Raw genomic sequence first — 26,278 nt, 5'->3', positions numbered from 1 at the left:
CTCTTGAGAGTCCCTTGGCCAGCAAGGAGATCAAATCAGTCAGTCCTAAAGGAAATCAACTCTGAATATTCATTGGAAGGATTGATGCTGAAGTTGAAGCTCCAATTCTTTGACAATGAGCAAAGAGCCGACTCTTCAGAAAAGACCCTGATGCTGGGGGAGACTGAGGGCAGGAAGAGAAGGGAACAGCAGAGGATGAGATGATTAGAGGGTATCACTGACTCAATGGACATGAGTTTGAGCAAACTCTGGGAGTTGGTGAAGGACAGGGAAGGCTGGTGAGCTGCAGTCCCTGGGGTTGCAAAAGTCAGACATAACTTAGTGACTGAAAAAAAACACCACCAAATGACAACAAAGTTTCATGATTTGAGGCAGTAGAGATGTAATGCTATGCATAAAAATTTGGTGAAGTTTTAAAAAGGCCTTTTAAACTTTTAAGTGGAAAAAATATTGTATAGAGAAGCTTCTGGGCTTCCCCTACTGGTAAAGAACATGCCTGCCAACGCAGAAAAAGTAAGAGACTAGTGTTCGATTCCTGGGTCAGGAAAATCCCCTGGAGGAGGGCGTGGCGACCCAATCCAGTATTCTTGCCAGAAGAATTCATGAACAGGTGCCTGGCAGGCGATAGTCTTAGGGTCACAAAGAGTTGGACATGACTGAAGCAACTGAGCAAGCACGTCCACAAGAGAGGCTTCTGTGAAACTAAGAGAACATTGTTTTATCACGAAAATGTCATGATAGTTGGGATAAGGAAATTATACTGTGATTCCTTGCTTTATGTCAAAGAAATTTTTGAAAGCATGGAATGTTATGAAAAGTTTAATAATTATCTAATGATACTGACTCATGACATAAAAAGTGAAAAAAAGTAGAAAATTTTCACCCCCAAACAGTCTCCTTTTCCTTGATATTTTTATCTTCAGTTATGTATCAGATGTTTTTATATGGAAATGAAATAATAGTTCATGGAATTTATCGCCTTCAAAGTAGAAACTAAATAATAACTCATATAAGTTTTAAAAAGCATGGAAATAGGAAATATGACTTTACTCATGACTGGTTATAAACAAAAATTTGTATAAATCATATTAAATCTTTATTTTTTATAGATAGGTGTAGGTTGTATAATACGAAAGAAATATAAAAGAATTCAAGGGTCAGGACTCTAGAGAAAGGAAGAGGAAAAAAAAGAAGTTGTCCTGCCTCCCATGTATGTCTGTGTGAGTTTGTGTGTATTAAACATTCTTATTATTAAAGAGTAGAAACTTTGGGGTGGGGTATATTTCCATTGTTTTTCAAATATACATATGAATCATGGGAGTACATATCAGAAAAAAGGAAAAACAATTCATCCTTAACTTTCAATCTGTTGATAACATTTATTAATATTTTACTATATTTCTTTCCAGTTTTATACTTTCCCTAATAATAAATGGCAAATTGATAGCTAATTTCTTCATGTTTATAAATAACCATTTAAAAACCCTTTAATGCATGCATAGCCTTTCAATTTCAGTCTGTAGGTGAACTCTACTAATTGGCTCCTTTGTTATTGGAGACTTAGATTATTTCAAATCTTTTTTTATCATATATAAATGTTCTGATGGCTATATCTTCTTGCATAGCCTTATTTGTGTAGATCCAACTTTCCTAGGTCTGAGAATATGTACATACTAAGGTTGTGTTATCTATTGGAAATTACTTTCTCAAAAAACCTAAGCCATGAATTCTGCTTATACTGGTATTAAGAATCCCCCATACTGATCTTCATTTTATCTGAATTCACCATATAGGTAAGGTGATGCAGCGGCAAAGAATCTGCCTGCCAATGCAGGAGACCCAGTTTTGATCCCTGGGTCGGGAAGATTCCCTGGAGAAGGAAATGGCAATCCACTCCACTATTCTTGCCTGGAAAATCCCATGGACAGAGTAGCCTGGTGGGGGTTGCAAAGAGTCGGACAGAATGTAACAACAACTGCATAGCATTTATTTTTGGTGGCAGTTTACATGTAACATAGTTTTCATGAACTAATGAATATTTATCAATAAACCAACAAACAAAAACACATCAGAGATCTACTGCCACCTTTATGGGTTGCATGGAAATATAAAACTCAGGCCTATTCTTTGAAAGTTTACAGTTAGTGAAGGATCAGTAAATAAAGAAGCATATAAGTGCCATGATATAAATACACACAAAAGCAAAAGAAAGGTGCACAATTAACTCAAATGGGGGATGGGGGAACATTTCCTAGAGCAGAAGATGCTAAATGTGACTTTTGAAGAATAAAGAGGACTTAGGGTAAAGGAACTTACAAGCAAAGAGAAACTTAAGCCCAAAGGCCCAGGAAGATGAGAGAGAATGACCCCATTGTGGGAATGAATCTTGATGATAAAACTGAAGCGAAGGCCTGCACTGAACCGTAGAGGTTAGTCAACCAAAGAGGGCAGTCGTCCAACTGTGTGAGCTTGAGGAGTTTGTACTTTACCCAAAAACCAGAGTGCTGCAGGATTAAAAAAAATAATTTAAGACTTTATGTTTAATTGACAGAAATGGGCAAAAAGCCAAAAGCCAATTGGCTCTACACAGGTCTCGGGATATTATTGGTTCTACTGAGTCTATGTTACAAAAAGATTTTCAAATCAAAGTGAACAGGAATGATTTCCTGAAGTTTTGAGTTCCCTCAGCAAACTACCACTAGCTCAAATATTTATCATTTATCTCCCCATTAGGCTGTGAGCTCTTTCAAAGCTGGGCCCAGGCCTGACTCAGAGAAGACATTCTCTAAACATCTATTGAGTGAGCGCTCTACTTCTTTCTCTATTGTTTAAAGATTATTCGTCATCTCTCGCCACACTTCCCTCTACTCAGCAGTGTTCTTGATTTTCTCCACAATTTCTTTTTATGTATAAAACGTAAATGAAATAAAAGAAGAGGAGGATGGATTCTAGAAGAGAATTAGAGACAGTGATTGAAGGACCGTCTAACTTTGCAGATGAGAAATTTCATCCAACGGTATCAAGTACTTATCTATTTTCCATGGCCAGATACAACAGCAGTGACATTTATCACATTGTACACCAAACAGTATGTGCTACATCAGCTCATTTACCCTGTAACAAGCCTGGCAAGGTAGAGATTATTGCTCCTCTTTTACAAATAAGTGAGATATGGAGAATTTAAGAAATTGATCCAGGTTTATAGAGCTATCAGCAGAGCCAAAAATTGAGCCCAATCCTTCTCTGATTCATATATTCCTTCTCTAAATGGAATGCTCTTCATGATGTGGTTCATGGACTGGCAACACCAGAAAGCTTTTTAGAGATTCAGTGTCTTAAGACCAACTTCAAATGTAATGAAATGGAATCTATAGTTTAACAAGATCCCCAGGTGATTTCACTTGCTCACTAAAATTAGAGAAACACTGTTCTAAACCACTATCCTATACAAGTGGGATTCTTAGCTAAAATGTAAAGTTAAGGAATGGATATTATAATACAAATTTATAAATGTTTTATATGTTTATAATGTTTTACATCTTTATTTTGGTTACACAGATATATGTATATATTATTGGTTTAGATACATACACATTATGCACTTTACCAGGTGTATAGATAAATAAAAATAATAGATCTGTCAGTATATATATTAACTAAACAATCTTTTTCAGAGGATGTATGCTGAAAGAGTCCTGTGCTAGACACTGAGGATTAAGCACTGGAGAAAGAGTGGGAGGGAAGGGGAGAAAGAGAGAAATATTGAGAAAGAAGAGGACTTTCTACATGGAATATAGTGTCAGGAAAGGGGCACAGGTAACACACAAAATATCATAAAACAAATTTATAATTAAAGGGAAGAACATATAGACAGTATATAACAAGATGATCTAATTTAGATTGAGAGAATCAGAAAAGGTCTCATTGAAAAAATGACATTTAAAATGAGATCTAAAATATAAACTGGAATTATCTTGATGAATAGTCTAGGAAATAGTTTTTCAGGCAAAAGGAGTCGCATTTCTGCAGGTGCTGAGTTGGGAGAAGTTGTGGGGCCTTTGTGCACACATAAGAAGGCGTGATACCTAAAGTACAGCATGTAAGGAGAAAAACGGCCAGAGGTGATGTGGAAGATGCAGGTAAGGGAATAGCATCTACAAATGTTTCAATATCAACATGAGAAGGAGTTTAAGGGTTTTTCCCTAACTTAACAGACACTACTGAAGGTTTTTTAGAGCTGGAAACTAACAGTTTAAAAAGTAATGGCCACTAGCAAGAGAATATTTTGAAGGAAAAGAATAATGGATTGGGAAGAATAGTTAAGAAGCTATGCAGTATCCTAGACAATATTAGTCATGGCTTAGGGCTTCCCTGGTGGCTCAGAAGGTAAAGCGCCTGCCTGCAATGCAGGACATCTGGGTTCGATCCCTGAATCAGGAAGATCCCCTGGAGAAGGAAATGGCAACCCACTCCAGTACTTTTGCCTGGAAAACTCCATGGACGGAGGACCTGGTAGGCTACAGTCCATGGGATCACAAAAAGTTGGACACGACTGAACTTCACTCTGGACTTGGTCCTTGATGGAGAGATCTAGATGGACTCAAAATGTGTTTTGGAGTATGCTCAATAGCTCTTGTGATTGAATGTGGGTGGTAAGGGAAACATAATAGTTAAGGAGTCCTGGGTTTCTGGAGAGCATTGGAAGTAGGTGGGGGTTTGAAAGTACAATTGTAGTTTGAGATAGGTTAAATGTGAGATGCTCTTAAAGTGGCAAGCCAAGCAGACAGTTGAATATATAAGTTTGGAGATCGGAAGGGAAATCTGAATTTGGAATGCAAACTTTCAAGTCATTAGTCTAAGTAGGGGTGGGGTAATGAAGAGAAAATAGAAGGTCCATAATTGATACATAAGTAAAGTAACTACCTTCTAACCTTTGAAACATGTTAGCTATCTGATATTGGAGAAGGAAATGGCAACCCACTCCAGTGTTCTTGCCTGGAGAATCCCAGGGCCGGGGGAGCCTGGTGGGCTGCCGTCTATGGGGTCACACAGAGTCGGACACGACTGAAGCGACTTAGCAGCAGCAGCAGCAGCTATCTGATGCACGTTCCCCAAGACATATGAATTAAATCAGTTAACTAAAACTCTAAAACCAACAATCTTGTAGAGTCTCAAAAATCAAAATTTGAATCTAGGGAGAGATTATGCATAGAATCTCTGTACTGCAGGCTTCTTGAGGACAGGCAGCCATACAATTCCCTGCACATTTCCTTGCAAAATGATAAATGCTCATTGAAAAGTGAAAGTGTTAGTCACTCTTGTCATGTCTGATTCTTTACCACCCCATGGACTGTAACTCTCCAGGCTCTTCTGCCCATGGAATTCTCCAGGCAAGAATACTGAAGTGGGTTGCCATCCTCTTCTCCAGCGGATCTTCCCAACCTGGGGATCAAACTCAGGTCTTTCACATGACAGGCAGATTCTTTACCATCTGAACCACCAGGGAGCCCAGTAAATATAATCAAACAAGCTAAGAAACCTATCAATATGCAACACAGTGTACCGTTAAATTGAAACCGGTGAAATGCTTTCCTGGCATTGCTACTAATTTTGGGCAAGTCATTTAAAATGGCTGAGTCTTAATTTCCACATTTGGAATATATTGGAAATAAACCAGATGAACTCTGAGATCCTGTCCAGTTATAAGTTATAATATCCTGCATGAATAGTGCTGCAATGTATTTGCTCTCCTCCCCAAATCTCTAGGACATGAGAAGGGCACACACAAATGGGGATATTGGAGATAAAGTATCTTAGAGCTGTCTGATCTACTCAGAAAATATGTGCAAATGATCAGATTCTAGCCACTCTGGTGCCTACTCCTGGTGCTTTCTGCCACTTACGGCCTGGTTGACTTTCAAAGGTCCACTAAATAACAGTTAAGAAATTACTGTTTGGGCAGTCCAGCATCATTTATTTTCTTTCTCCATTGATTGCCTCTGCTCCTTTATCAAAGATCGTTTGAATATATTTGTGTGAGTATATTTTTGGACTTTCTATTTTCTTTTATTAATCTATTTATCTAACTCTTTTGCCAACAGTATGCTGTCTTAATCACTGCTGCTTTATAATAAGTCTTGAAGTCAAATAGTATCTGCCCTCCAACTTCGTTCTTCTTTAGTATCATACCGTCCATTCTAGATCTTTTGTCTTTCCATATAAACTTTAAGATAGGTTTGTCAAATATCCGCAAACTAACTTTCTGGAATTTTGATTGCAATTGCATTAGATCAATCTATCAAATTGGATAAAGAATACGTCTTGAAAATATTGAATCTTCCTAATCATGAACACAGAAAAGTTCTCTATTTATTCAGACCTTTGGTTTCTTTCATCAGAGTTTTATCATTTTTAACATAAAGATTCTGTACATATTTTATTAGACATAAACCTGAGCTATTTATTTTTTGATGTTACTGTAAGTCACAATACATTTTTTATTTCAAATTCCAATTTCTGATATATAGAAAAACAATGACACTATGCACTGTAGCCCACCAGGTTCTTCTGTCCATGGAATTCTCTAGGCAAGAATACTGGAGCGGGTAGCCATTCTCTTCTTCAGAGCATTTTCCATACCCAGGGTTTGAACTTGGGTTTCCCACATTGTAGGCAGATTCTTTACCATCTGAGTCATCAGGGAAGCCCAACTTCTGTACATTACACTTATATCCTACAAACTTGCTATAATCACTTAGTTGAAGGAGATTTTGTCACTCTTTCAGATTTTCTGGATAGACAATTTGTCATCTGTGAACAAAGACAATGTGATTTCTTTCTAATCTATACACCTTTTATTTTCTATTTTTGTTCATTGTGCTATCTAGAACTTATAGTGTGATGTTGGATAGGAATGTTGTGAGGGGACTCAAAATAGTTATTTTTATTATCCATAACTGGAGATCCAGAATCATCTTCAGATTTGGATTTTGAAAGATATGATTTTAAACAACTATTTTAATAAGGGCATTACTCATAAATCACTGAACATATCTTATTTCTTATATTTCTAATAAAAATGTATTTCTTAAATAATTTATCATTTCAGATAAAATGGTTTTCTACCTGTGTGAATTTTCAGGAAAATGCTTTAGTTCCTTTTCCAGTCTGTTCTACTGTCTTGAATTTTTCTATGGTGACTATTAATTTTGCCAAAGTCTCTTTAAAATGTCTGTTGATAAAATGATTTATGATCCTGTTACTAAATGATATGTATGTGACTGGTATTGGTGCAAAATGTAATAAAGAGATCAAGGTATTTTAGCCACTTGAATGTTTTAGGAGGACTTAAGGTGGAGATTCCAGGCTCTTTGTTTTCCTTTAAAAAGTGTATTGACCACCAGTTAGATGGAATATTAAGCTATACAGAAAACAATATTCCATAGTTATTTAAAAAATCATGTACTACATTCCTAATCTAAGATAGTATCAGTATATGATTATAAACTCTAATCAAAAAGAAAGACTTTGGAGATTCAACCCAAATTGTCTTTAAGAAATGAACATTGATAAAAAGAAAATCTAGCTGTATATGAATTGAAAGAGCTGACATAATGGTTCTTTCCTGTCAGTCTGTAGCTTTATATATATATAAGAAGGATACAGCAGTTGCCATGACAAAATTCTGGCTCTGTTGAATCTGGAAACTGGCATATAAGCCTAGAATTTGATGAAACTATGTAATTTGAAGTGAACAGGCATATTTTACACAGTCATTCACCTTATGCTGGTTTAGAGTCTGAAATATACAGCTGTTCCATTTCACACAAAAGAATAGACATTTGAGTTGAAGAAACACTAAATATTCTTGAAATCACAGACTTAAATTTTAATATCATGAATCTAATAGTGTAGGGCATATAAATTATTGAGCAAGAATTTAAGGAAATTATCTATGCCTCTTTTCCAAAAGCTGATTTTATAAGCAAAGCTGTCATCTCATTAATAAAAATATAATGTTTTCTCTGTCTTTATATCATAGATTATAAAATGTCATTTCAAATCATTTTCAGTAAAGTGAGGTACATTGCATATATTATCCACAGGTCTCCAATTGGGGTAACTTTTAAAGTTTTCTGGTCATTGGAATTCATTTGTATTCATCTAAATATTCACGAGTATAATTAATGCATGGTATTCATGTTGATGACATATACTCTATAAAAGTTTAATTGTCATTCTGCATTAATTAAGCTTGAATTAATGAACACTTTCAAAGTTTTGCAACAGTTGAATCACCAGTTCCCATCAAGCATGACTGAGGCAGAATTACCTCATTCTGAATGCTAAAACTACACACACATACACAAGCAAGAAGAGCAATACACAGAAAATTTCAGTCAATTATAACATTGAAGTAACTGAGTGCATTGTCAGAAATGCCAAATTCCAGGTAGAATTAAACCTAAAATCAATATCCTTTGCTTTTAATTCTAAGTAGACTAATTTTTTTCCACACAATTTTCATCATTATGTAAAAATTTTTAACTGCAGCATGAAACTTGCCTATATCCCTATGCTGGGAAAGGGGTATACATTAAAGGTTGAATGTCTGACCATCTTAAGGGTGGTAGGTGAATGGGCCTGATGTGGCTCAGGATACAACAACCCCAAATATGGCAACTTGGCATACTGATTAATATTTTAAGCTGAGGGAATTTGAGAAATGGTGTGTACAGAAGGGACTTTCTGATCTTTCCCTAAAGCAGATCATAAAATACTCATGTAAGTGGCACCCTTTTTATACCTGGAGGAAGGGAGCAGTCTCATCTCCAAGATGCCAAGAAGAATCTGAACAAATAAGCCTTGCTGTTTCCCCTAGTTTACTAAACTAACTTATACTCTTTTTGTCCTATAACATTTTCCTACAAATGTTCACTCTTCATCAAATCTAGCATAAAAACACTCCGGCTTAACCAATTCTTTGGTTCTTCATTTCTTTATGAAGGTTCTTATGTCACATCAAATTTTTATTAAATAAGTGTGCATACTTTTCTCTTATTAATTTGTCTTTTGTTATGGGGCCCATTTCTAAGCTTAGAATGTAGAAAAGCAGAAGAAAAATATAGTTTTGTCCCCTATGGGATCTAAGATAAACTAATATGGTAATACTAATACCCATTTTATTTAATTCCAGTGCCAATTCTTAAAGGGTTCTCCTCTCCAGAGGCATCAGAAGTGAGATTTAAAGGTTACGGTGACTCATCCAAGTTGCCAAAAGGAGAAGAGGAAGTAGATGCAATAGTTCTTGTTCTAAATGTAATTACCCTGTCCCCACTGGATAACAAATTGCAAATTTCTTATTGCAAAATTCAGACTTAAATTGAAGAAAGTAGGGAAAACAACTAGGCCATCCAGGTATGACCTAAATCAAATCCCTATGATTATACAGTGGATGAGACAAATAGATTCAAGGGATTAGATCTGATAGACAGAGTGCCTGAAGAACTATGGATGGAGATTTGTAACACTGTACAGGAGATGGTGATCAAAACAAGAAAAAGAAATGGAGAAAGCAAAATGGTTACCTGAGGAGGCCTTACAAATAGCTAAGAAGAGCAGCAAAAGTCAAAGGAGAAAAGGAAAGATATACCCATCTGAATGCAGAGTTCCAAAGAATAGCAAGGGGACAAAAGAAAGCCTTCCTATGTGATCAATGCAAAGAAATAGAGGAAAACAATAGAATGGGAAAGACTAGAGAACCCTTCAAGAAAATGAAAGATAACAAGGAAACATTTCATTCAAAGATAGGCACAATAAAGGACAGAAATGGTATGGACCTAACAGAAGCAGAAGATATTAAGAAGAGGTGGCAAGAATACACAGAAGAGATATACAAAAAAGATCTTAATGACCCAGATAACTACGATGGTGTGATCATTCAGCTAGAGCCAGACATCTTGGAGTGCAAAGTCAAGTGGACCTTAAGAAGCATCCCTGCAAACAAAGTTAGTGGAAGTGAAGAAATTCCAGCTTAGCTATTTCAAATCCTAAAAGATGATGCTATTAAAAAGCTGTACTCAATATGCCAGCAAATTCAGAAAACTCAGCAGTGGCCACAGGACTGAAAAACATCACTTTTCATTCCAATCCCAAAGAAGGGCAATGCCATAGAATGTTCAGACTACTGCACAATTGTACTCATTTCACATGCTAACAAATTAATGCTCAAAATTCTCAAACTTAGGCTTCAATAGTCTATGAACTGAGAACTTCTGGATGTTCAAGCTGGATTTACAAAAGGCAGAGGAACCAGAGATCAATTTGCCAACATCCACTGACTCATGGAGTACATCAGGTCTGTATATTGTCTCCCTGATTATTTAACTTATATGCATAGTACATCATGAGAAATGCCAGGTGGGATAAAGCACAAACTGGAATCAAGATTGCCAGGAGAAATATCAATAACCTCAGATGTGCAAATGACACCAACCTTATGGTAGAAAGCAAAGAAGAGCTAAAGAGTCTCTTGATGACGGTGGAAGAAGAGAGTGAAAAGGCTGGCTTAAAACTCAACATCCAAAAAACTAAGATCACAGCATCCAGTCCCATCACATCATGGCAAATAGATGGGGAAACAATGGCAACAGTGAGAGACTTTAATTTCTTGAGCTCAAAAATCACTGCAGATGGTGACTGCAGCCATGAAATTAAAAGATGCTTGCTCCTTGGAAGAAAAGCTAGACAATGTATGACAAACCTAGACAGTGTATTAAAAAGCAGAGACATTACTTTGCCAACAAAGGTCCATCAAGTCAAACCTATGGTTTTTTCCAGTAGTCATGTATGGGTGTGAGAGCTGGACCATAAAGAAGGGTGAGTGCTGAAGCACCGATGCTCTTGGATTGTGGTGTTGGAGAAGACTCTTGAGAGTCCCTTGGACTGCAAGGAGATCCAACCAGTCAATCCTAAAGGAAATCCATCATGAATGTTCATTGGAAGGAACAATGCTGAAGCTGAAGCTCCAATACTTTGGCCACCTGATGCGAAGAGTTGACTCATTAGAAAAGACCCTGATGCTGGGAAAGATTGAAGGCAGCAGGAGAAGGGGAGGACAGAGGATGAGATGGTTGAATGGCATTACTGACTCAATGGACATGAGTCTGAGCAAGCTCCGGGAGATGGTAAAGGACAGAGAAGCCTGGCGTACTGCAGTCCATGGGGTCACAAAGATTTGGACATGACTGAGCAACTAAACAACAACACTGGATAACTAATCCTGGTTTTGAATAAGAGAAAGGATAATGGAGATCAAAACCATCTACATAGCCTACTGTCTACATTAAACATGACTTTACTATTTCATTGTCCTTATCAAGGAAACTTCAGTATGCTAGCAAACTGTAATTCAGGAAGATAAAATTTGTTAATCCCTTTATTCCTCATTCCAAGAACTTCAAATTATCAATAGAAAGCATCAAACAATAAATAGTATGTACTCCAAATCTCTGAGTCACCGCACCCTTGACTCAAAATCCTCCTCTTCCTGTGTCTACAAATTCTAAACTATTAATCATGATCTTAACCTCCACCCAACAAAAGATGCCTCTCCCACACCTCTTTTCCACTTGAAAGACAAGTTTTTCAATATAATAATGCACCAGACCTCAAAATCTCAATAAATATCCCAATAGTGTTTTTCTCCCCTCTGAAATGCTACTAAAATTATTGAGATAGTGTTGTCCCTTACCATGGTAAACAACAAACAACTCTGTCTTATCAGCAAATTATTTTGCTGATATTTTGGGGAGCTTGATTTTGACAGACGGGGAAGTTGACTTAGACTAAACTAGAATAAAACATGAGTTTATTTCCGAAATACTGAATCTGAGTTCCAGGTGGAAGTTACAGATAGAAACAGTTATTTGCCTTGCAAAATTATCTCAGAACTGATGGAGTCTCCTCTAATCCCCGAATTCAAATCTGAGTTTAATATCTGTGGAAACAGAGAACTCTATGCATACCTCATCATATCATCTTACAAAGAATCTATGTGGCTGGTAGCGTTGCTGAGGCATAAGAATAAAATAAAACTTTATTACTCCTACACAAGATGGACCATCGCCATTAGCACTGAGTGCACCTGAGACAGACTCCTATCCCATCCCACCCTGCTGCTTCTCCCAGCCCCTAGTGAGAATAACACTGTCCTGTTTTGTCATTAAGAGCTGTTTTTAAAATAAAACTCAGAATAACTTTATCATATGCTTATGTCTGACTCTAACATGCTTTTAAATTCATTTCCGCCTATAGAAAATGGAACTGCATGTTTTTCCTCCCTTTTACACTGAATGTGATGTTGCCAAGATTTACCTGAGTTGTACTGATAGATAGCTATAGTGCTTTCATTTTTACCATTGTTTCCATAGCATTTTTCACACTTGACAGAGGAGAAACACATTACAACTATGTTTGAGATGATTGCCTTAGAAAGATAGAAATTCTTAGGGAGAAAAAAAGAAAAAAAAACTTATTTTTCTTTAGGATGACACTCTTAGTTGATTGTGAAAGGAGAGGCCTCTGTATTAAGATCAACAAAGGGGAGCCTGAGACAAAGGAACTATATTGCCTTGCGTATGCAGGGGCGGTGAGGGTGGGGTGTGTGTGATCAGGGCTGTGGGTTAAGGCCGGAGAGGGATAACATCTTGGGAGAGAGGAGGTTCCCAGCACTAATCTGCAGGCTGAGATTCTGTGGAGAAAGATATCAAAGAGAAAATGCCTGTGAAACACCATAGCTCACTGTTTCCCCTTCTAGCTTGCTTAAGTTCCCCTTCCATTTGTACCTAATATTTATGTCTGTTACTAGCAAGAGCCTGTGTTTGTAGGCCTTGCAAATGAAGTAGGAAAGAAGAGGCAGTCATGATCCCTAGGACAAAGTTGTGTGGGGACAAGACAGGAGCTTCTGGAGGGAGCGTGAGGTCACTAACACTGGGTGGGAATTAGGAGCAGGTGCTCACCAGGTATATGAAAGAGGCCTGGGACTGCTCAAAACTGGGGAGTAAGGGGGGATACTAGACATCCCACATATGTAAGATGACGGCTAAATCCATATTGTCTGGAGATTGAAGAAATGTGTGAGTGAGACTCCAAAATGCTAGGGGAATTACGGGCTGACAGTTACACAGTGAACTGAAAATACTGGATTTTCTGTCTTCCCCACTGGAACTCTAAGGACTGGTTTACGCTTGCTCTCTCCTAGGTCTCTGTGTTGCTATATCATGAGTAATGAATGAATGAATGGGAGGAATAAACAACCTCTGGAACAGAAGCCAAGATTCAAGAAAGATCAAAGCTGAAGATACATATAGAGGCCATCTACCTAGAATTTACAATGAGTTGCAGATAAAAGAGAAAAGGCCATACAGAGAGAGGAAGGAGGCCTTTGATTGGGAATAAATGTATTATGTAGGAAGTGAGAGTCTTCTCACAGCCGCCATACAGGATCCACCAGTCCTGCTGAATTGATCATCAGGATGATCCGTGCTCTAACCTCTGACTCACGGAAACTATTTGCATCAAGTCATTCTTCACTGAACAGATATTTTGGCTGCCATGTCCATGGGATTCTCCGGGCAAGAATACTAGAGTGAGTTGCCATGCCCTCCTCCGGGGATCTTTCCCACCCAGGGATTGAAACCACGTCTCCTGTGGCTCCTGCATGGCAGGCAGATTCTTTACTGCTGAGCTACTGGGAAAACCTGAACTTGCAGGTTACCAGTCCCAAATTGGGTCTGTGTTTCCTTGAAGAGTTTTCATTTTGTTTCTGTTCTTAAATCTAATTGTCTCTAGGTCCACTGTTCACTTTGATTCCTGAAAGAGGATTTATGACAAAATCTCCCTGATCATCCTAGCTGGCCAGTGTCCAATTCCAAATGGAATATTCAAAATTGAAGATGCATTAGAGGAGTAATTATATATTACAGAGAATAAAATATCTGCTGTCTTGATCTCCAAAGAAACAAATATTCGTCTCCTGAGAGACAAAACAATCAGAATGTTCTCTAGAATATAATCAGCTTAAACCTTGCCTTCAGACTTGGCACAGAGGAAAGCTCCTCCTGTCTTGCTCCCTAAGTGCGATCTGTGGGCCAGCAGCCCTAGTATTGCCTCATTAGAACTACTGACCCCCAGATCCCATCTCAGACCTACTGAATCAGAATTTCATCTTTATAAAATTCCCAGATAATGAGTATGCACATACATTTTTAAGAAGCATTATTATAGAGTACTAAAGAACAGCCTCAGAGTTCGCCTCTGGGACAGTGAAGGCCCGTGGAAGACTCTAGGTGGGGGTAGACTGTCTAAGCCTCTTCCACCTCCTCAACACCAGAACAGGGTAGCTTTGGTCTGATTTTTTTTAAGTGTGGTTGTTCCATTTTAAACTTTAAAAATGTAGTCCCTCACTTGGAGAGTATTTAAAAACTACCACTCAGTGTGGCAATCAGAACCATGATGAGTCTAAAAGCACCCTAGAGTGTTTCTGAAACTGCAGCCTGGGTCTCCTGGTGGAGAGATCCATATATATCGGGATGGCCCAAAAGTTCATTCAGATTTTTCCCCAAGATCCTATGGAAAAATCTGAATGAACTTTTGGGCCATCCCAATATATTTACACCTGTTTTGTCTAGAGTCTTAATTCTTAATACCTTACACTAACTTTAAAATACATGTAGATGCCATTATAATGAATGAAGCAGATTCATTTACAAGTAGAAATTAAAAAATGAAGAAAAGGGGAGCTAATACCAGCTTGGTAGTGATCAGCAAATGGAGGAACAGAGAAGGAAGAATACTAACTCAAATCTAAATTATAGAAGCTGGAATAAGAAAAGTTTTCCACTTACAGACAGTCATTGGCAGTAAATATTCAGAGAGGAGAAGCAGGAAAAAATGTGTTCTAGGAGATGTTGCAATGTGACTTTCAGGCACTTCTTTTGCTCTGGGTTTATTTGTCTGTCCCAGGAAGTAGTTTGGTGGGTTATGTCATTTTATAGCCATAATAGCATTCTGAGCCAAAGCAGCTGCCTCAGACTGTTGCTGTGACCTCAAATGCAACAGATGAGGACTGAAAAAGGAACATTAGATTTGGCAATTAAGCAGTTATTGGTGACTATGGAAAGAGCAGTTCTAGTTGAGCAATAAGCCTTTCTACAGGCTTAGAAAGAGAAGCTAGCAGGATGGAAAATTTAGACACTCTTTCACTCCAAAGAAAAGTTTTCTATGAAAGGAGAGGGGTGAGAAGAGCAATTTGAAGAGATACCAGACTTAGGGATGAATTTTTTTTTAAGGTGGTGAAAACCTAAGCAAAATTTTAAATTGAGGAAAACACAAACAATACAGAAGGGTGAAAAATAAGGGAGCTGATGATGGAACTAGTTCTCATCGTAGCTTCATTGACATGAGTGGAAAGAATGGGATCATTTCTGCTCTTTTCAATGGATGCCAATTATTTTATTATTAATTTTAACATGTGGTAAAATTGAATTTTTTCAGTGAATATCTGTATACTCACAGCTATTTCTACCATTAAAATTTTAGGCTGTTGTTTACATGTCAATCCATCTTTCTACCCTTCAATTCCGCCATTTATTTCTTTCTTTATTTTAGAGTTGATTTTCAGTTGGAGAATAATTGCTTTACAATATAGTGTTGGTTTCTATTGATTAGAGTTTAATATTTGTTTATAATGCTTTTCAGGTAAAATTTATATGCAGTGAAATAAAACCTCCTGTGTACATTTGCTGCATTTTGATAAATGCACATGTGTATATAACCCAAACCCCTGTCAAAATAAAAAACCCTTCCCATTCCTCCAGGAAGTTTCTTCATGTCTGTACATGCATGCTAAGTTGCTTCAGTCATGTCCAACTCTCTGTGAACTCATGGATTGTAGCCCGCCAGGCTCTTTGGTCCATGAAATTCTCCAGGCAAGAAAACTAGAGTGGATTGCCATGCCCTCCTCCAGGGGATCTTCCTGACCCAGAGATCAAACCTGCATCTCTTGCATCGGCAGACAAGTTCTTTACCATTAGTGCCACCTGGGAAGCCCTTCTTCATGCCTGAAGTGAAGTGAACTCGTGTTCAGACCCCATGGACTGCAGCCTACCAGGTTCCTCGGTCCATGGGATTTTCCAGGCAAGAATACTGGAGTGGTTGCCATTTCCTTCTCCAGGGGATCTTTCCGACCCAGGGATCGAACCCAGGTCTCCCACATTGTAGGCAGATGTTTTACCATCTGAGCTACCAGGAAAGTCCTCTTCGTGTCTATTCCCAGTCAATTCTCATCTACCTCCCCTCCCCCACCACTCAGAGTCAACCACTATCGTGAAGTTCTGATGTTTTTCCAAATAGATTACATTGACTTTTTCTAGAACTTCACATACGTGGGATAGAACAGTATTGATTGATTTTTATAGGCCTTTTTGACTAATGCTTTTGAGGGTCATTTGTATTGCTGGATGGATCAGTAGTATATTCCTCTTCACTGATGAGTAGTATTCCATTGTTAAGCCATCCTCCCAGTGACAGACACTAGTACAACTTTTACATTTTGTAAAAGTTTTTTTGGAAACCTATATTTTCATGTATCTCAGATAAACATTTAAGAGCAGGACTGCTGGGTTTAGGGTGGTTGTAGTTTCAAAGAAACTGGCATACTTTTTCCCAAAGTAGCTGTATTAATACCATTTTACAGTCTCCACAATAATGTATATGTTCCACCTTCTCCAAATTCTGTCCTTATCTGACATTTTTAGACTTTCTATTTTGCTGAGTGTACAGTGGTATTCCATTGTGCTGATAATTTGGGGCATGGGTGTTTATTTTTTGCTATCGGAAGGTAACCTCTTATAACACTCAAAAAACAATATTATAACACTTTTAACAGAAGACTTCAATTGTTACTCTATAAATTTGTCACCTCACCTAGCATAAACTCACAGACAGGGGCCATGTTGCATTAGGGTCTATTTTTGCATAGCATTCAGCCCAGTGACTGTGTTCAGTAGATGTGGTTTAATTTAATTGAATCAAAAGTGTTCCTGCTGGCAATTCTATCAGTGGAGAAGCCAGCATGGAAGCTTCTCTCTCCCCTTCTCTTCATTTTTTAGGGGATCAGTTGGCCATTGGCAGTGTGAGTACAAAGAAGGATGACAGGCACAGTGGGGAAAAACAGCATGGCATGTTCCCACAGAAGACAGATATGGGCTGTCAGCCTACTCTGCCTAATACTTAGACACACATTGCAGAGCAGAAACTTGCCTAGAGATGGAAGTTTCAAGTTGTTTTTATCAATTTTATTTCAGCCATCTGGACTTTTGCTAATAGACACCAGAGACAACTGTAATGTGGACAATAATCAGAAAGTAAAACACAACTTCCAGGGAATAACAAAGGGTATTTTATTTCCTTAAAAACAGCATGAAGCTGCATGCTGAAGGCTGTTTTATTTGAATACAGTAATTCATAAGAAACATAGTGAAATTATTGAAGCAAATTATTGCTCCAAAAACATACTGAAAACAAACACAACACAACAGCAGCATAGCTTTGACTCAGAAGCATCCAAAAATAGTCATGGACCACTTCTGAATTCATTCATATAGGACTGGAGTATTTTTTTTTTGTCAATTCACTTCCAAGAGCACTTGGACGAATAGCAAACTTCCTAAAAAGGTATAAAGATGATAAATACAGAGTGATTTGTGGTTTTATATAAACCAAGAAATTATTTTGCTCTAATAATAAAATGTGTGGTATGTCAGAAGCATTTTCAAGGGAAAATATTATTATTGGCATCATAAGCTAAACACTTGTAGTCTACTTTATGCTAGAACAGTATTTTTCAAGCACTTCCTGGATATTAATATGTAGCATATATCCAGGTGGCTTTAGTGGTCAAAAAAAAAAAACCTGCCTGCCAATGAAGGAGATGTAAGAGACGCAGGTTCAATCCCTGGGTTGGGAAAATGCCCTGCAGAAGAGCATGGAAACCCACTCCAGTATTCTTGCCTGGAGAATCCCATGGACAGAGGAGCCTGGTGGGCTATAGTTCACGGGGTTGAAAAGAATCAGACACTACTGAAGCAACTTAGCACAGAGCATCAATACCTTACACATGCCTTTCAGAACACAATGTCTAAGAAAGAAGCAACTTTGCCTAGCAGAGTGTTTTTGATGCTTCTTCTCCATTCCTCTGTTAAATCTATAAGATGGAGCTCTAATCAGGAAATAGGGGGAGTGGTAATGAAAACAATGTTGAATGCCCACCATACCAGCGTCTGCTGTTAGTCCACAAAAAGGTATTCTCTCTAGAGACTGTTTATGACAAAGGGGCTGTGTTTGGTAGCCTTCCTAGCATCCAAGAGTAGCCAGATATTGATTCACAGCAGAGGAATGTGAACACAAGTGTTGTGCTACCTCCATGCCAAGACTTTTAAAAGAAGATGAGGCTTCTCCATTGTCTTCTTTTCCCTAAACTTTAGAAGGGGATTCCAAGGTACAGACACAAATTTGGAAGAATCGAAGTTCCCAAACCACACAGAGTGGAAAGCAGCCTCTTTAATAGGAACACTTGTCTTGGACTGTCACGAGTGAGGACTTTAATTTAGTAAGTTCCTGAAGTTTTACCAATTACAAAACCAGTTACCTCGGTGACACCAACGATTCGACCAAGTGCACACAGGTAGGAAAAGAAAGAGGGACGACTAAGATTCTGAGCCAGAGTTGCCGGTTCCAGAATCCAAACACTACCAATCCACCCGATATATCCCTGTAAGTTCAAACTTGCTAATTTTATAAAAGAAAACCTGTGGTAAGTGATTCAACTAAGGTCACATAGGTCTTTAAGCAACACATTTGGGAAAGTAGATCCAATATTCTTTTCGCTATTCCATAATACAGAAGTGAGCAATATTTACTGAAAGAATGTTCAACTCATAGGTCACTTGATGTAAGGAACAGATCCTCTTTCTATTTAGAATGTATCCCTTACTTCATTACAAACATTTCGCCACTGTTTACTTATCTAGGACAGGAAGAGTTGTGTATATATACTTTCTCTGATTGTTTATCTTGTGTGTCTTCTGCTTTCTGTATTTGGATATCTTCTACTCGTTTGAATCAGTCACTTTTTGCCATTGTGTTTCATAATGTCATGCATAAAATATGGTAGAGTAAAAACAAAACCCTTCAACATAGAATCATAAATTGTAGGCACTAGGAAAAAGTTTATAGTTCTTATAAACTTATTTTAAAGATAAGAAAACTGAAGCTTAAGAATTTGAAATAATTTTTCCAAATGTATAAAACTAATTATTAACAAGGCTGAAGTAACTATATTATGAATAATACCTGCCCTTTTTTCCATTTTACATTCTCAAGTGAAAAATAAAATACTAATTTTTGAACTAACATAAATATACTAAAGTCAAAATCAAGAAACTCTGGAATTTAAGAGAAATACTAGAGCAGTAATTGTCAATTTAGATATTCATCATGATAAGGAGAAGAAGCCATGGTTATCAAAGAAAGTGTAAGAAAAAGTTATGTAAAATTGGCGTTCAGTTCAGTTCAGTTCAGTCACTCAGTCGTGCCCAATTCTCCGTGACCCCATGAATCACAGCACGCCAGGCCTCCCTGTCCATCACCAACTCCCGGAGTTCACTCAAACTCATGTCCACAGAGTCGGTGATGCCATCCAGCCATCTCATTCTCCGTCGTCCCCTTCTCCTCCTGCCCCCAACCTTCCCCAGCATCAGAGTCTTTTCCAGTGAGTCAACTCGTCGCATGAGGTGGCCAAAGTATTGGAGTTTCAGCTTTAGCATCAGTCCTTCCAATGAACACCCAGGATTGATCTCCTTTAGAATGGACTGGTTGGATTTCCTTGCAGTCCAAGGGACTCTCAAGAGTCTTCTCCAACACCACAGTTCAAAAGCATCAATTCTTCGGCGATCAGCTTTCTTCACAGTCCAATTCTCACATCCATACATGACCACGGGAAAAACCATAGCCTTGACTAGACGGACCTTAGTTGGCAAAGTAATGTCTCTGCTTTTTAATATACTATCTAGGTTGGTCATAACTTTCCTTCCAAGGAGTAAGTGTCTTTTAATTTCATGGCTGCAATCAGCATCTGCATTAATATTCACTAATAAATGTTTAGAATAAAACTAGTTCCATTACTAACATTTCAAATAACAACTATCTCTATTACATTCATGATTCTGTTGTGCTTTAAGTCTTTCCACAACTACTAAAAGAAGGTTTTGTCTAGCTACTAAGTATAAGCCGCATTATTTTTTCCTTTTCCTCACACAATTCCCATGCAGTATCATCAAAACACACTGTTGTGGAAAGAACAAAGCCTCCCACAAGACTCTTGCTCATTGTGCATTTACCAGAAAAGTGGTAGAATCTATGTGCAACATTTGTTTCCAATTTCACTTTAAGGAACAAGGATGTGAAGTCATAAATCATGAGTCTCCATAGCCATCCAGCAGGAGGAATCCTGGAGTGCTCAATTAGCCCAAAGCTTCCGCTGGTGGGATTCACATCAGTCCCCCAACAGAGGGTGTTTGATGGAAAAGTCTTTCCAGAGCCTTCTGAAAATACCATTGCTAAACTACCAAAGATATAATTAAAGCATTATTGGTCTTCCAGACTGAAAATGAGCAGTTATTTCACCCTCCTATTCAAAGTCTGACAAACGCAAAGAAACAGACAGCTGTAAGAGTTCTATGACTGGGCATGGAAAATTGGGATAGAAGAGCTGAGAAAGACTTCAAGACAAAAAGGGGAGTGAGCTATAAAATTGACTATCACAATTAGGCATACCTTTCTTTTCAGCTCACTGTGTGTGGTGGATCTAAGGTCACATGTTGAAAGGCACTGTTTGGGGTGTGTTTTGTTTGATAAAACAAAGAAACTAAGTACAAAAAGGCATAATAGCAGATGTAATTAAGACTGAGCTTCCCAGGTGGCACAGTGGTAACGCATTCTCCTGCCAGTGCCGGAGACGTAAGAGACATGGCTTCAATCCCTGGCTCAGGAAGATTCCCGTGGAGGAGGAAATGGCAACCCACTCCAGTATTCTTTCCTGGAGACATGGACACAGGAGTCTGACGAGCTACAGTTTATAGTGTTGTGAAGAGTTGGACACAATTGTACACATAGCACACATACATAAAGAGTCCAGTTAAACTGGGAAGGAAAATCCTTAAAGAAACTGAGCTCTAACTTTATAAGGCTATAATCGGATCATTTAGTGGGGGCAACATATCCAAAATACCAGGGTAAAATTTGCTTGTGATATATGCTGCAAAAGGTGAGGATCCCCTATCTAATTTTACTTCTCTTAATTCTGTATTTATGAAACCATTTTTCAGTCATAGCCAAAGCTGGAAACCTCCAATTTGGACCTCAGAGACCACTTACTTCCCCTTCTTCCCTAAAGGACAAATATCTGGAGTAGAAACAGGACATTTGCAAACTGTCAAGTAGTTACTGATTTGGAAGAGTCAATCAGGAAAGCTTGTCTTATCATATCCTCTCATTTTTTAGTTACCTGGATTCAGGTACTTTCCTCAGTTAAGCGCTTCTGCTACTCTATATCTCTACCCTGCAACACTCTTAAAGTCTCCTTGACACAGCTATTTATCTTAAGGAGTTATAGAGTTTGAGGGTCCTAATCTCTACTTTAACAGACATCCCTCCTCTAATATTCAAGTTATAAATTACTTCAGTCTAACTAACATATAGTGTGTGCTGTGTTGCGTCAGTCACGTCTGACCCTTTGCAACCCTGTGGACTGTAGCTTGCCAGGCTTCTCTGTCATGGGATTCTCCAGGCAAGAATACTGGAGTGGGTTGCCATTTTCCTCCCCAGAGGATCCTCCTGACCCAGGAATTGAACCAGGTCTCCTATGGCTCCTATATAGGCAGACTGGTTCTTTACCACTAGCACCACCTGAGAAGACCAATTTACATATAGAAGCTGTTTTTTGTTTGTTTGTTTTTAAGAAAGGGAGGAGATTTGAAGTTGTATGCAGAATCTGAGCTTTGAGACTATTAGGGCATTTAGCAATTTGAGTACACTGCAAGTGACTATAAAAGGAGCAGATGCAAGGGTTTCCAAAACTTTAGAAACGATGTCTTGCCTATAAACTCAGCAATGAAAAGTGGCCTACCCAGATGTTTGGCTCCCAGTGGCCATTTCAACACTTTGTGTTAAGTCATTGTTGGCTAACAACATAGCCACAGAGCAGGGCTGGCTAATCATCTGACTATGACAGTGAGTAGGAGTGGAAAAGGGAAAGCACCTGCAAGTTATCAGTAAGCTCTTACCTCCAGTAATCAGACATCTAGTCTCCTTTAATAAAGACTAAAAACAAACAAACAAACAAACAAAAATCACAAGAAAAACTCTGGCCTCCACAGCAGTGCTATACACAACACTCACTGGGAAAAAAAAAAAAGAAAACAAAATAATAGAAAAATATATCCAACATATCAATGTGGTCGTGAAATAATGTAATGGGAGTTGGATTCTTTACAAGTATAATTGTCCTTATGGGATGTGATTCTATGAATGCGAGAATAGAAAGTGGCTGCCATTATCTTGTTAACTGCTTCGGTTAATACAACAGGATGCTTACTTTCATCTGAGCATCACGGATTGTTTTGATGCAATATGATGCTGGAACACAGATGTCAGACAAATTATGCCTTTTAGCTCTGGCCCAGGCCTTTCTAAGTTCCATGGAAATGTGGGCTGATTTTTCATTCCAAATTGGCTAGAGTAAAGCAGGGAGGATTCTGAAGGAGGCATCTTTGCAAGAAGAGTGTCTCTCACGATTTAATTTCCATAGCAATTTAAGGAAATGATGTGGGGGCGGGGACCAGGCAGCAAGTTGGTAGAATAATTGCTCAGATTTGACAGGGTGTGAGAGAGCTGAAAGCACACAGTTTTGTGTGCATAATATTAACCGCCACGCATTTCCAAAATGGCCTCTTTAGTCTCAAATATATTGTCAACATCTATGGATAGTTATTCCTAAGCTGAGTGGCATCATGACAGGTCAGAAAGTGCCACAGGGCATAATAATATATATTTTTCATACCTAATCTGAAATTCCTTGAAACATCAAGCAAGGTGGCTTTAAAATATGTACTGACAGCTATCAAAGATTATACACTTGTGGTTACTTCTGCCTTCTATTTTATTAGAAATTCAAGGTGACAGTAGTCAAAATAAAATCTAATTATAGCTATACATTAAGATGAATTTTTTTACATTGAAACATGGAATTCAGACATTTTAAAAATGGTAAGAATTTGGTTGTTAGAATCTACCCTTTATAAGATAGTCTGTGTCTATCAATATGACTATATGTGTTACATAGAAAATATTAAGTAGAAAAATATTTAAAATATTAACCATGAAGCTGGGTGAAAAAGTGACTAGAGCACTGTCTTTGAAATCAGATGCATAGGGATATTGATCCCAGTTCTGTTAGTCATCAGTAATGAGAACTGTATAATAATAATACAAATAATAATATAATGAGTAATAATAAATAATGAGTATTTTGGGGGGCTCCAAAATCACTGTGGATGCTGATTGCAGCCATGAAATTAAAAGACACTTGCTCCTTGGAAGGAAAGTTATGACCAACCTAGATAGTATATTAAAAAGCAGAGACGTTACTTTGCCAACAAAGATCCATCTAGTCAAGGCTATGGTTTTTCCAGTGCATGTATGGATGTGAGAGTTGGACTGTGAAGAAAGCTGATCGCCGAAAAATCGATGCTTTTGAACTGTGGTGCTGGAGAAGACTCTTGAGAGTCCCTTGGACTGCAAGGAGATCCAACCAGTCCATTCTAATGGAGATAAGTCCTGGGTGTTCATTGGAAGGACTGATGCTAAAGCTGAAACTCCAATACTTTGGCCACCTCATGTGACGAGTTGACTCACTGGAAAAGACCCTGATGCTGGGAGGGATTGGGGGCAGGAGGAGAAGGGGATGACAGAGAATGAGATGGCTGGATGGCATCGCTGACTCAATGGACATGAGTTTGAATGATCTCCGGGTGTTGGTGATGGACAGGGAGGCCTGGCGTGCTGTGATTCATGGCGTCGCAAAGAGTCAGTCATGACTGAGCAACTGAACTGTACTGAACTGAATGAGAACTGGGTGAATCATTTACCCTCCTGGGATTCCAGGAGTGTAAATAGCAGTAATAACACTACCTTATAAGATCACCATGAAACTCAGTATCAACATAAGTGAGATTTTACTCACAAGACTAGATTATTGAATGCACTTGATAAATGTTTATTCTGTATTATCACTTCTAAAGAATCATATACTTTTCATTCTGCCTACCTTGCTGTGCTGTGCTTAGTCACTCAATCATGTCCAACTCTTTGTGACCCCATGGACTGTAGCCTGCCAGTTTCCTTTGTCCTTGGGGAATCTCCAGGCAAGAATTCTGGAGTGGGTTGCTATGCCCTCCTCCAGGGGATATTCCCAACCCAGGGATCGAACCCAGGTCTTCTACATTGCAAGCAGATTTTTTACCATCTAAGCCATCAGGAAAACTCAAGAGTACTGGAGTGGGTAGCCTATCTCTTCACCAGGAAATCTTCCTGACCCAGGAATCAAACCAAGGTCTCCTGCATTGCAGGTGGATTCTTTACCAGCTGAGCTACCAAGGAACCCTCTGCCTACCTTGTACAGCTTGAAAACTACATTACGGTTTAAGTGGATCAGTTTGTGATTTCTACTTTTTCTATCATTAAAAAAATTGTCAACTTTAGGTGAAACAAGGTAGACTAAATTATAATTCTGAGCTTAATAATTGGCTCCCCTGGTGGCTCAGATGGTAAAGAATCTGCCTGAAATGTAGGTAGACCCGGGTTTGATCCCTGGGTTGGGAAGATTCTCTGGAGAAGGGAATGACTATACACTCCCAGTATTTTTGCCTGGAGGATTCCATGGACAAAAGAGCCTGTCAGACAAAAGTCCATGGGGTTGCAAAGAGTCAGGCACAACTGAGCAACTAACACTTTCACTTCCAACTTGATAATATAGCATATTTTCTGACTCACTAGTTCTTCGTGTGTTAGAAACACAAACTGAGGGGGCGGTCCTAAGATGGCAGAGGAATAGGACGGGGAGATCACTTTTTCCTCCACAAATTTATCAAAAGATCAATTTTAACGCTGAGAAAATTCCACAAAACAACTTCTGAACGCTGGCAGAGGATACCAGGCACCCAGAAAGGCAGCCTATTCTCTTCAAAAGGAGGTAGGACAAAATATAAAAGATAAAAAGAAAGACAAAAGAGTTAGGGATGGAGACCCATCCCAGGGAAGGAGTCATGAAGGAGAAGTTTCCAAACACAAGGAAACCCTCTTAACAGCAGGTCTGTGGGGAGTTTTAGAATCTCAGAGGGCAACATAACCAGGAGGAAAAAAATAAATAAACCCATAGAATACGCAACTAACGGCAACTCCCAGTAGAGTTGGGAGTCTACCAGCAGCAAGCGGGGGCTGAATAGGGAGGCGTGGGCTGCATGCTTAGGGTAAGGACTGGGCCTGAATGCCCTGAGAACAATCTGAGGAGCTAACATGAGATAGCAACCAAAACTGTGGGATAGCCAAAGAGAGGGGAAAAAAAGAGAGAGAGAGAGAGAACTTTCCCACGAAAAGCTCTAACCTAAGGCACTACCAGGCCTGCTCACAAAACAAAGGACTGACCAAACACCAGAGGAGAGCTAGCCTGCTGCAGACCAGCCCCTCCCCCTGCCGGAGGCAGAAAGAGGCAGGCGGGAGGCTGCCAGAGCCAGAAGGTGAAGGGCAATCTTGGCCCCAGAGATGGCATCCTCCACCAAACTGCGAGCAGGCTCCCAGTTGCTAACCAAGTCTTCCCGGGATCCTGGATGGTTGACATCTGCCAGGAGGGTTGCAGTCATAGATCAGCTCCCCAGAGGAAACACATAGCACACCTGAGATGGCTCTTTCACTGCGTACCCAGGAAACTGAGTGGCTGGGATCATGAAGCTGATAAGACACACCGCACACCTGGGAAAGTGTGCTCACCAAGCATCTGGTCACCTGAACTGGAGAACCTGAACCTGAGCAACTAAGACCTGGGATGTGCACGCAACCCAGGACCTGCTTTAGACAGTTCCCCTGAAGAGCAACCTGGACTGAG

The sequence above is a fragment of the Moschus berezovskii genome, chromosome 1, assembly GCF_049115385.1.
Source record: "Moschus berezovskii isolate FMDL1 chromosome 1, NW_MosBer_1.0, whole genome shotgun sequence".
NCBI lineage: Eukaryota > Metazoa > Chordata > Mammalia > Artiodactyla > Moschidae > Moschus > Moschus berezovskii.
Note: the sequence above shows the minus strand (reverse complement) of the source record.